The sequence below is a fragment of the Cryptomeria japonica genome, unplaced genomic scaffold, assembly GCF_030272615.1.
Source record: "Cryptomeria japonica unplaced genomic scaffold, Sugi_1.0 HiC_scaffold_344, whole genome shotgun sequence".
NCBI classification, from domain to species: domain Eukaryota; kingdom Viridiplantae; phylum Streptophyta; class Pinopsida; order Cupressales; family Cupressaceae; genus Cryptomeria; species Cryptomeria japonica.
The window spans coordinates 120,001-132,555 of record NW_026729166.1 but is presented as its reverse complement, the minus strand read 5'-3'; the positions used below and the strand labels follow the sequence as shown (position 1 = coordinate 132,555).

Sequence of the window (12,555 nt, the reverse complement as noted above, 5' to 3'; positions counted from 1 at the left end):
TTGGAGCGCACTTCGGAGCGCTCCTTGGTGCGCACCAATCTTGGGCACCTCGGAGTGCACCATGGCGCCCACCAAGGTGCGCACCCGGGGCAAACCGAGCTCCGACTTCGTGCGCACCTTGGAGCGCACGAAAGGTGCGCACCATGGCGCCCACCAAGGTGCGCAGCCCAGCCAAGGCGTGCGCATCAAGGTGCGCACCCTGGCGAAGGTGCGCACCCGGGGCAAACCGAGCTCCGACTTCGTGCGCACCTTGGAGCGCACAAAGGGTGCGCAACCCAGCCAAGGTGTGCGCACCCCGGGCAAACCGAGCTCCGAATCGTGCGCACCTTGGAGCACACTTCGGAGCCCTCCTTGGTGCGCACCGATGTTGCGCACCTCGGAGCGCACCCGGGGAAAACAATGCAATTAACCCGACTTTCGACTTCGTGGGCACCTCGGAGCGCTCTCGGGTTCGCACCTCGGAGCACACCGAGGTGCGCACCTTTGATGCGCTGCCTTCACCAATTTCCAGAAAAGGCAAGAAAACATTGAGAAGGTGTGCGCACCGAGGTGCCCACCCTGGCGAAGGTGCACGCGAGGTGCGCACCCGGGGCAAACCGGGCTCCGACTTCGTGCACGCCATGCTGCGCACCTTGGAGGGCCATGGTGCGCACCTTGGAGCACACTTCGGAGCGCTCAATGGTGCCCAACCCAGCCAAGGTGCCCACCGCGGCGAAGGTGCACGCGAGGTGCGCACCCGGGGTAAACCGGGCTCCGACTTCGTGCACGCCGCACCTTGGAGCACACTTCGGAGCGCTCCTTGGTGCGCACCAGGGCGCGCAACCCAGCCGAGGTGCCCACCCCGGCGAAGGTGCACGCGGGGTGCGCACCCGGGGCAAACCGGGCTCCGACTTCGTGCACGCCATGGTGCCCACCGCGGCGAAGGTGCACGCGAGGTGCGCACCCGGGGCAAACCGGGCTCCGACTTCGTGCACGCCGCACCTTGGAGCACACTTCGGAGCGCTCCTTGGTGCGCACCAGGGCGCGCAACCCAGCCGAGGTGCCCACCCCAGCGAAGGTGCACGCGAGGTGCGCACCCGGGGCAAACCGGGCTCCGACTTCGTGCACGCCATGGTGCCCACCGCGGCGAAGGTGCACGCGAGGTGCGCACCCGGGGCAAACCGGGCTCCGACTTCGTGCACGCCATGGTGCCCACCGCGGCGAAGGTGCACGCGAGGTGCGCACCCGGGGCAAACCGGGCTCCGACTTCGTGCACGCCGCACCTTGGAGCACACTTCGGAGCGCTCCTTGGTGCGCACCATGGTGCCCACCAGGGCGCGCAACCCCGCCGAAGGTGCACGCGAGGTGCGCACCCGGGGCAAACCGGGCTCCGACTTCGTGCACGCCGCACCTTGGAGCACACTTCGGAGCGCTCCTTGGTGCGCACCAGGGCGCGCAACCCCGCCGAAGGTGCACGCGAGGTGCGCACCCGGGGCAAACCGGGCTCCGACTTCGTGCACGCCATGGTGCGCACCAGGGTGCCCACCGCGGCGAAGGTGCGCACCCGGGGCAAACCGGGCTCCGACTTCGTGCACGCCGCACCTTGGAGCACACTTCGGAGCGCTCCTTGGTGCGCACCAGGGCGCGCAACCCAGCCGAGGTGCCCACCCCGGCGAAGGTGCACGCGAGGTGCGCACCCGGGGCAAACCGGGCTCCGACTTCGTGCACGCCATGGTGCCCACCGCGGCGAAGGTGCGCACCCGGGGCAAACCGGGCTAGGACTTCGTGCACGCCGCACCTTGGAGCACACTTCGGAGCGCTCCTTGGTGCGCACCATGGTGCCCACCAGGCCGCGCAACCCAGCCAAGGTGTGCGCACCAAGGTGCACGCGAGGTGCGCACCCGGGGCAAACCGGGGTCCGGCTTCGTGCACGCCGCACCTTGGAGCACACATCGGGGCGCTCCCGGGTTCGCACCGGCGTTGCGCACCGTGGTGGGCACCTCGGAGCGCACCGTGGTGGGCACCTCGGAGCACACCAAGGTGGGCAGCGAGGTGCGCACCTTTGATGCGATGCCTTCACTAATTTCCATAAAAGGCAAAAGAAAACGAGATTTTAAAATTTCCGTTTTGAAAGATAGTGAGAAAAAGGGAATGCTGGTGCCATCTTGAGCCCGCCCTGGTGCGCAGCCCAGCCAAGGTGTGCGCACCAAGGTGCCCACCCTGGCGAAGGTGCGCGCCCGGGCAATTAACCCAACTTCCAACTTCGCGCGCGCCAGGGTGGGAGCGCACCCAACAACCGGGCCTGGGAAGAGCCAATGCGAGAAACCCCACCAAACGCTCTGACAAAAAAAGAGGGGGCGCTCCAGTAACCCCGCTTCGGAGCGCACCCTGGGCAAACCCAGCCAGGGTGCCCACCCCGGCCAAGGTGCAGGCGAGGTGCGCACCCGGGGCAAACCGGGCTCCGACAACGTGCACGCCGCACCTTGGAGCACACTTCGTAGCGCTCCCGGGTGCGCACCTCAGAGCACACCAAGGTGGGCAGCGAGGTGCGCACCTTTGATGCGCTGCCTTCACTAATTTCCAGAAAAGGCAAAAAAAAGAGGAGATTTTAAAATTTCCGTTTTGAAAGATAGTGAAAAAAACGGAACGCGGGTGCCATCTTGAGCCCGCCCGGGTGCACAGCCCAGGTAAGGTGCCCACCCTGGCAAAGGTGCGCACCCGGGCAATTAACCCTACTTCCGACTTCGTGCGCGCCAGGGTGGCAACCGGGCCTGGGAAGAGCCAATGCGAGAAACCCCACCAAACGCTCCGACAAAAAAAGAGGCGGCGCTCCAATAACCCCGCTTCGGAGCGCAGCCGGGGCAAACCCAGCCAAGGTGCCCACCCCGACGAAGGTGCACGCGAGGTGCGCACCCGGGGCAAACCGGGCTCCGACAACGTGCACGCAGCACCTTGGAGCACACTTCGAAGCACTCCCGGGTGCCCACCGGCGTTGCGCACCGTGGTGGGCAGCGAGGTGCGCACCTTTGATGCGCTGCCTTCACTAATTTCCAGAAAAGGCAAAAAAAAATGAGATTTTAAAATTTCCGTTTTGAAAGATAGTGAAAAAAACGGAACGCGGGTGCCATCTTGAGCCCGCCCTGGTGCGCAGCCCAGGCAAGGCATGCGCACCAAGGTGCCCACCCGCGGTGCACACCCGGGGCAAACCGGGCTCCGACTTCGTGCAGGCCGCACCTTGGAGCACACTTCGGAGCGCTCCTTGGTGCGCACCATGGTGCCCACCAGGGCGCACCCGGGGCAAACCGGGCTCCGACTTCGTGCACGCCGCACCTTGGAGCACACATCGGAGCGCTCCCAGGTTCGCACCAGCGTTGCGCACCTTTGATGCGCTGCCTTCACTAATTTCCAGAAAAGGCAAAAAAAAACGATATTTTAAAATTTCCGTTCTGAAAGATAGTGAAAAAAACGGAACGCGGGTGCCATCTTGAGCCCTTCCTGGTGCGCAGCCCAGGCAAGTTGTGCGCACCAAGGTGCCCACCCTGGCGGAGGTGCGCGCCCGGGGCAAACCGGGCTCCGACTTCGTGCACTGCATGGTGCCCACCAAGGCGCGCAACCCAGCCAAGGTGCCCACCGCAGCGAAGGTGCACGCGAGGTGCGCACCCGAGGTGCACACCCGGGGCAAACCGAGCTCCGACTTCGTGCACGCCGCACCTTGGAGCACACTTCAGAGCGCTCCTTGGTGCGCACCAGGGCGCGCAACCCAGCCAAGGTGCTCACCCCGGCGAAGGTGCACGCGAGGTGCGCACCCGGGGCAAGCCGGGCTCGGACTTCGTGCACGCCGCACCTTGGAGCACACATCGGAGCGCTCCCGGGTTCGCACCAGCATTGCGCACCTTTGATGCGCTGCCTTCACTAATTTCCAGAAAAGGCAAAAAAAAAAAAAAAACGAGATTTTAAAATTTCCGTTTTGAAAGATAGTGAAAAAAACGGAACGCGGGTGCCATCTTGAGCCCGCCCTGGTGTGCAGCCCAGGCAAGTTGTGCGCACCAAGGCACCCACCCTGGCCAAGGTGGGTCACGGGGTGGGTCCTAGGGTGGGTAACGGGGTGGGTACTAAGGTGCGTGCCAAGGTGGGTCATGGGGTGGGTGCCAAGGTGGGCACCAGGGTGGGTGTGCACCAACCCTAGCCAGGGTAGGTCACGGGGTGGTTGTCGGGGTGGGCGTCAAGGAGCCAAGGTGGGTGGCAAGTAGCCAAGTTGCGTGCCAAGGTGGGTGTCGGGGTGGGTGCCAAGGATCCAAGGTGGGTGCCAAGGAACCAAGGTGGGTGTCTGGGTGGGTGCCGAGGTGGGAGCCAGGGTGGGTCCCAAGGTGAGTGCAAAGGTGGGTGCCAGGGTCAAGGTGAGTGCCAATGTGGGTTCCAAGGTGCCAGGGTCAGGGTGAGTGCCAATGTGGGTTCAAAGGTGCTAAGTTGGGTGCGAGGTTGGGTGCGAGGGTGGGTGGGTGCCAAGGTGTGCTAGGTGGAAGCCCGGGTGGGTCGGCATCCCATGGGTGTCGAGTTGGGTGCCTGATGGGTGCTTCTTGTCAAGTTTTAGTCGTCGGGACTCATTTCGAGCCTTAGAGGTCGTTTCTTGTCCGGTTGCCCTGTCTTCGACCTGGGAACCCAATTTTGGTCCTCGGGTCCCATTTTTTTTTGTCTCGCATCCCACTTTTGGCCTGTGGCCTTTTCGGGGTCGATTCTCGTTTTGGGCATCAGAGCATGTTTCTTCTCCTAAAACCCAATATTTGTTTATTAAGTCTCGGAACACATTTTTGTTCTCGTGGACCCATCATGGGTCTTGGAACGCATTTGTGGTCCTTGGGTCCCATTTTGCATCCCGAAACTTGTGTTTTGGTGCTTGATCCCTATTTTGGGTGCCCACCTTGCACCAAGTGCGCACCCGGGGCAAACCGAGCGCCTTGGTGCACCGGGGCAAGATCGAGCGTGCACCCGAGGCGCCCCGAACATGCACCAAGGTGCACTCGGCCCACATGTGAGCGCAGGTCGTTGCGCCCGAGGTGGTGTGTGGGCACCGCGTTGCAGACGGGACACTGCACGCACACGACGCCCCGTCCAGGTGCACGCACGTAGGCCGGGCCGGGTGCACACCCGACGCCCTAGCAAGGTGCGCGCACCCGGGCAGGGCTCACACTTGGCGAACGGGGCGCACTTCGCGAGGGAGGGTGTGCACCTCGACGGGGGTGGGTGGCCGGGGTGGATTCGCACGTGGGTCGCGGTTTGCTAAGTACACACTGCGACAAGCTCATAACGGGTGCGATCATACCAGCGTTAGTGCACCGGATCCCATCAGAACTCCGCAGTTAAGCGCGCTTGGGCCGGAGTAGTACTGGGATGGGTGACCTCCCGGGAAGTCCCGGTGTTGCACCCTTTCTTAGTTTTTCGCCGGGCGTCGCAATGCTATTTGAATAAACCTTTTGCCCGTTTGCGTTCTCGTCGGGGCCGGGCCGGGCCGGGGTGCGCTGCCCGCACTACCGCGCGCGCGGGGGCGACACCGAGCGCGCACCCGAGGCGCCCCGAGCACACAGGCCACGGTGCAACCCGGGCGTTGTGCGCGCACCCCGGTGCGCCCGAGGTGCTGCGCGCGCACCCAGGTGAAATCGGTGTGCACCTCGGCCAGTGCGCGCTCGGTCGAGTCGCGCACGTTGGCCAAGGTGCACGGTGATGTTTCTTACTCTAAGGTTCCGCACCAGACGCCCGGGACAGGTGAGCGAAGCTGGGCGGGGCCGGGTGCGCGGCCGGGGCAGGTGCACGCAGCTGGAGAGAGCTTTGGAGCACACCAGAGGTGCGCACCTTGGAGCACACTTCGGAGCGCACCAATGATGCGCTCCATTCAAAAGTTTCCTGAAAAGGCAAAAAAAGTTGAGATTATAGAATTTCCCACTTGAGAGATTGTAAAAAAAAAAAATTTAAAATGAAGGAAACGCGGGTGCCAAGGTGTGCGCGCCCGGGTGCGCAGCCCAGCCAAGGTGTGCGCACCAAGGCGCCCACCCTGGCGAAGGTGCACGCAAGGTGCGCACCCGAGGCAAACCGGACAATTAACCCAACTTTCGACTTCGCGCGCACCTGCGCACCTTGGAGCGCACTTCGGAGCGCTCCTTGGTGCGCACCAATCTTGGGCACCTCGGAGTGCACCATGGCGCCCACCAAGGTGCGCACCCGGGGCAAACCGAGCTCCGACTTCGTGCGCACCTTGGAGCGCACGAAAGGTGCGCACCATGGCGCCCACCAAGGTGCGCAGCCCAGCCAAGGCGTGCGCATCAAGGTGCGCACCCTGGCGAAGGTGCGCACCCGGGGCAAACCGAGCTCCGACTTCGTGCGCACCTTGGAGCGCACAAAGGGTGCGCAACCCAGCCAAGGTGTGCGCACCCCGGGCAAACCGAGCTCCGAATCGTGCGCACCTTGGAGCACACTTCGGAGCCCTCCTTGGTGCGCACCGATGTTGCGCACCTCGGAGCGCACCCGGGGAAAACAATGCAATTAACCCGACTTTCGACTTCGTGGGCACCTCGGAGCGCTCTCGGGTTCGCACCTCGGAGCACACCGAGGTGCGCACCTTTGATGCGCTGCCTTCACCAATTTCCAGAAAAGGCAAGAAAACATTGAGAAGGTGTGCGCACCGAGGTGCCCACCCTGGCGAAGGTGCACGCGAGGTGCGCACCCGGGGCAAACCGGGCTCTGACTTCGTGCACGCCATGCTGCGCACCTTGGAGGGCCATGGTGCGCACCTTGGAGCACACTTCGGAGCGCTCAATGGTGCCCAACCCAGCCAAGGTGCCCACCGCGGCGAAGGTGCACGCGAGGTGCGCACCCGGGGCAAACCGGGCTCCGACTTCGTGCACGCCGCACCTTGGAGCACACTTCGGAGCGCTCCTTGGTGCGCACCAGGGCGCGCAACCCAGCCGAGGTGCCCACCCCGGCGAAGGTGCACGCGGGGTGCGCACCCGGGGCAAACCGGGCTCCGACTTCGTGCACGCCATGGTGCCCACCGCGGCGAAGGTGCACGCGAGGTGCGCACCCGGGGCAAACCGGGCTCCGACTTCGTGCACGCCGCACCTTGGAGCACACTTCGGAGCGCTCCTTGGTGCGCACCAGGGCGCGCAACCCAGCCGAGGTGCCCACCCCGGCGAAGGTGCACGCGAGGTGCGCACCCGGGGCAAACCGGGCTCCGACTTCGTGCACGCCATGGTGCCCACCGCGGCGAAGGTGCACGCGAGGTGCGCACCCGGGGCAAACCGGGCTCCGACTTCGTGCACGCCGCACCTTGGAGCACACTTCGGAGCGCTCCTTGGTGCGCACCATGGTGCCCACCAGGGCGCGCAACCCCGCCGAAGGTGCACGCGAGGTGCGCACCCGGGGCAAACCGGGCTCCGACTTCGTGCACGCCGCACCTTGGAGCACACTTCGGAGCGCTCCTTGGTGCGCACCAGGGCGCGCAACCCCGCCGAAGGTGCACGCGAGGTGCGCACCCGGGGCAAACCGGGCTCCGACTTCGTGCACGCCATGGTGCGCACCAGGGTGCCCACCGCGGCGAAGGTGCGCACCCGGGGCAAACCGGGCTCTGACTTCGTGCACGCCGCACCTTGGAGCACACTTCGGAGCGCTCCTTGGTGCGCACCAGGGCGCGCAACCCAGCCGAGGTGCCCACCCCGGCGAAGGTGCACGCGAGGTGCGCACCCGGGGCAAACCGGGCTCCGACTTCGTGCACGCCATGGTGCCCACCGCGGCGAAGGTGCGCACCCGGGGCAAACCGGGCTAGGACTTCGTGCACGCCGCACCTTGGAGCACACTTCGGAGCGCTCCTTGGTGCGCACCATGGTGCCCACCAGGCCGCGCAACCCAGCCAAGGTGTGCGCACCAAGGTGCACGCGAGGTGCGCACCCGGGGCAAACCGGGGTCCGGCTTCGTGCACGCCGCACCTTGGAGCACACATCGGGGCGCTCCCGGGTTCGCACCGGCGTTGCGCACCGTGGTGGGCACCTCGGAGCGCACCGTGGTGGGCACCTCGGAGCACACCAAGGTGGGCAGCGAGGTGCGCACCTTTGATGCGATGCCTTCACTAATTTCCATAAAAGGCAAAAAAAAACGAGATTTTAAAATTTCCGTTTTGAAAGATAGTGAGAAAAAGGGAATGCTGGTGCCATCTTGAGCCCGCCCTGGTGCGCAGCCCAGCCAAGGTGTGCGCACCAAGGTGCCCACCCTGGCGAAGGTGCGCGCCCGGGCAATTAACCCAACTTCCAACTTCGCGCGCGCCAGGGTGGGAGCGCACCCAACAACCGGGCCTGGGAAGAGCCAATGCGAGAAACCCCACCAAACGCTCTGACAAAAAAAGAGGGGGCGCTCCAGTAACCCCGCTTCGGAGCGCACCCTGGGCAAACCCAGCCAGGGTGCCCACCCCGGCCAAGGTGCAGGCGAGGTGCGCACCCGGGGCAAACCGGGCTCCGACAACGTGCACGCCGCACCTTGGAGCACACTTCGTAGCGCTCCCGGGTGCGCACCTCAGAGCACACCAAGGTGGGCAGCGAGGTGCGCACCTTTGATGCGCTGCCTTCACTAATTTACAGAAAAGGCAAAAAAAAGAGGAGATTTTAAAATTTCCGTTTTGAAAGATAGTGAAAAAAACGGAACGCGGGTGCCATCTTGAGCCCGCCCTGGTGCACAGCCCAGGTAAGGTGCCCACCCTGGCAAAGGTGCGCACCCGGGCAATTAACCCTACTTCCGACTTCGTGCGCGCCAGGGTGGCAACCGGGCCTGGGAAGAGCCAATGCGAGAAACCCCACCAAACGCTCCGACAAAAAAAGAGGCGGCGCTCCAATAACCCCGCTTCGGAGCGCAGCCGGGGCAAACCCAGCCAAGGTGCCCACCCCGACGAAGGTGCACGCGAGGTGCGCACCCGGGGCAAACCGGGCTCCGACAACGTGCACGCAGCACCTTGGAGCACACTTCGAAGCACTCCCGGGTGCCCACCGGCGTTGCGCACCGTGGTGGGCAGCGAGGTGCGCACCTTTGATGCGCTGCCTTCACTAATTTCCAGAAAAGGCAAAAAAAAATGAGATTTTAAAATTTCCGTTTTGAAAGATAGTGAAAAAAACGGAACGCGGGTGCCATCTTGAGCCCGCCCTGGTGCGCAGCCCAGGCAAGGCATGCGCACCAAGGTGCCCACCCGCGGTGCACGCCCGGGGCAAACCGGGCTCCGACTTCGTGCAGGCCGCACCTTGGAGCACACTTCGGAGCGCTCCTTGGTGCGCACCATGGTGCCCACCAGGGCGCACCCGGGGCAAACCGGGCTCCGACTTCGTGCACGCCGCACCTTGGAGCACACATCGGAGCGCTCCCAGGTTCGCACCAGCGTTGCGCACCTTTGATGCGCTGCCTTCACTAATTTCCAGAAAAGGCAAAAAAAAATGATATTTTAAAATTTCCGTTCTGAAAGATAGTGAAAAAAACGGAACGCGGGTGCCATCTTGAGCCCTTCCTGGTGCGCAGCCCAGGCAAGTTGTGCGCACCAAGGTGCCCACCCTGGCGGAGGTGCGCGCCCGGGGCAAACCGGGCTCCGACTTCGTGCACTGCATGGTGCCCACCAAGGCGCGCAACCCAGCCAAGGTGCCCACCGCAGCGAAGGTGCACGCGAGGTGCGCACCCGAGGTGCACACCCGGGGCAAACCGAGCTCCGACTTCGTGCACGCCGCACCTTGGAGCACACTTCAGAGCGCTCCTTGGTGCGCACCAGGGCGCGCAACCCAGCCAAGGTGCTCACCCCGGCGAAGGTGCACGCGAGGTGCGCACCCGGGGCAAGCCGGGCTCGGACTTCGTGCACGCCGCACCTTGGAGCACACATCGGAGCGCTCCCGGGTTCGCACCAGCATTGCGCACCTTTGATGCGCTGCCTTCACTAATTTCCAGAAAAGGCAAAAAAAAAAAAAAAACGAGATTTTAAAATTTCCGTTTTGAAAGATAGTGAAAAAAACGGAACGCGGGTGCCATCTTGAGCCCGCCCTGGTGTGCAGCCCAGGCAAGTTGTGCGCACCAAGGCACCCACCCTGGCCAAGGTGGGTCACGGGGTGGGTCCTAGGGTGGGTAACGGGGTGGGTACTAAGGTGCGTGCCAAGGTGGGTCATGGGGTGGGTGCCAAGGTGGGCACCAGGGTGGGTGTGCACCAACCCTAGCCAGGGTAGGTCACGGGGTGGTTGTCGGGGTGGGCGTCAAGGAGCCAAGGTGGGTGGCAAGTAGCCAAGTTGCGTGCCAAGGTGGGTGTCGGGGTGGGTGCCAAGGATCCAAGGTGGGTGCCAAGGAACCAAGGTGGGTGTCTGGGTGGGTGCCGAGGTGGGAGCCAGGGTGGGTCCCAAGGTGAGTGCAAAGGTGGGTGCCAGGGTCAAGGTGAGTGCCAATGTGGGTTCCAAGGTGCCAGGGTCAGGGTGAGTGCCAATGTGGGTTCAAAGGTGCTAAGTTGGGTGCGAGGTTGGGTGCGAGGGTGGGTGGGTGCCAAGGTGTGCTAGGTGGAAGCCCGGGTGGGTCGGCATCCCATGGGTGTCGAGTTGGGTGCCTGATGGGTGCTTCTTGTCAAGTTTTAGTCGTCGGGACTCATTTCGAGCCTTAGAGGTCGTTTCTTGTCCGGTTGCCCTGTCTTCGACCTGGGAACCCAATTTTGGTCCTCGGGTCCCATTTTTTTTTGTCTCGCATCCCACTTTTGGCCTGTGGCCTTTTCGGGGTCGATTCTCGTTTTGGGCATCAGAGCATGTTTCTTCTCCTAAAACCCAATATTTGTTTATTAAGTCTCGGAACACATTTTTGTTCTCGTGGACCCATCATGGGTCTTGGAACGCATTTGTGGTCCTTGGGTCCCATTTTGCATCCCGAAACTTGTGTTTTGGTGCTTGATCCCTATTTTGGGTGCCCACCTTGCACCAAGTGCGCACCCGGGGCAAACCGAGCGCCTTGGTGCACCGGGGCAAGATCGAGCGTGCACCCGAGGCGCCCCGAACATGCACCAAGGTGCACTCGGCCCACATGTGAGCGCAGGTCGTTGCGCCCGAGGTGGTGTGTGGGCACCGCGTTGCAGACGGGACACTGCACGCACACGACGCCCCGTCCAGGTGCACGCACGTAGGCCGGGCCGGGTGCACACCCGACGCCCTAGCAAGGTGCGCGCACCCGGGCAGGGCTCACACTTGGCGAACGGGGCGCACTTCGCGAGGGAGGGTGTGCACCTCGACGGGGGTGGGTGGCCGGGGTGGATTCGCACGTGGGTCGCGGTTTGCTAAGTACACACTGCGACAAGCTCATAACGGGTGCGATCATACCAGCGTTAGTGCACCGGATCCCATCAGAACTCCGCAGTTAAGCGCGCTTGGGCCGGAGTAGTACTGGGATGGGTGACCTCCCGGGAAGTCCCGGTGTTGCACCCTTTTTTAGTTTTTCGCCGGGCGTCGCAATGCTATTTGAATAAACCTTTTGCCCGTTTGCGTTCTCGTCGGGGCCGGGCCGGGCCGGGGTGCGCTGCCCGCACTACCGCGCGCGCGGGGGCGACACCGAGCGCGCACCCGAGGCGCCCCGAGCACACAGGCCACGGTGCAACCTGGGCGTTGTGCGCGCACCCCGGTGCGCCCGAGGTGCTGCGCGCGCACCCAGGTGAAATCGGTGTGCACCTCGGCCAGTGCGCGCTCGGTCGAGTCGCGCACGTTGGCCAAGGTGCACGGTGATGTTTCTTACTCTAAGGTTCCGCACCAGACGCCCGGGACAGGTGAGCGAAGCTGGGCGGGGCCGGGTGCGCGGCCGGGGCAGGTGCACGCAGCTAGAGAGAGCTTTGGAGCACACCAGAGGTGCGCACCTTGGAGCACACTTCGGAGCGCACCAATGATGCGCTCCATTCAAAAGTTTCCTGAAAAGGCAAAAAAAGTTGAGATTATAGAATTTCCCACTTGAGAGATTGTAAAAAAAAAAAATTTAAAATGAAGGAAACGCGGGTGCCAAGGTGTGCGCGCCCGGGTGCGCAGCCCAGCCAAGGTGTGCGCACCAAGGCGCCCACCCTGGCGAAGGTGCACGCAAGGTGCGCACCCGAGGCAAACCGGACAATTAACCCAACTTTCGACTTCGCGCGCACCTGCGCACCTTGGAGCGCACTTCGGAGCGCTCCTTGGTGCGCACCAATCTTGGGCACCTCGGAGTGCACCATGGCGCCCACCAAGGTGCGCACCCGGGGCAAACCGAGCTCCGACTTCGTGCGCACCTTGGAGCGCACGAAAGGTGCGCACCATGGCGCCCACCAAGGTGCGCAGCCCAGCCAAGGCGTGCGCATCAAGGTGCGCACCCTGGCGAAGGTGCGCACCCGGGGCAAACCGAGCTCCGACTTCGTGCGCACCTTGGAGCGCACAAAGGGTGCGCAACCCAGCCAAGGTGTGCGCACCCCGGGCAAACCGAGCTCCGAATCGTGCGCACCTTGGAGCACACTTCGGAGCCCTCCTTGGTGCGCACCGATGTTGCGCACCTCGGAGCGCACCCGGGGAAAACAATGCAATTAACCCG

The 12,555-nt window shown here is 63.7% G+C and overlaps 2 non-coding genes across 2 annotated transcripts; both read left to right on the top strand.

Annotated features, from left to right (window-relative positions):
- Positions 1-5,285: 5,285 nt before the first annotated feature.
- Positions 5,286-5,404, top strand: LOC131870704 (5S ribosomal RNA). The gene has a single exon (XR_009369008.1). It is a non-coding gene; the product is annotated as a 5S ribosomal RNA (ribosomal RNA).
- A 5,915-nt stretch (positions 5,405-11,319) lies between these two features.
- On the top strand, positions 11,320-11,438 carry LOC131870703 (5S ribosomal RNA). The gene has a single exon (XR_009369007.1). It is a non-coding gene; the product is annotated as a 5S ribosomal RNA (ribosomal RNA).
- The last annotated feature ends 1,117 nt before the right edge of the window (positions 11,439-12,555 follow it).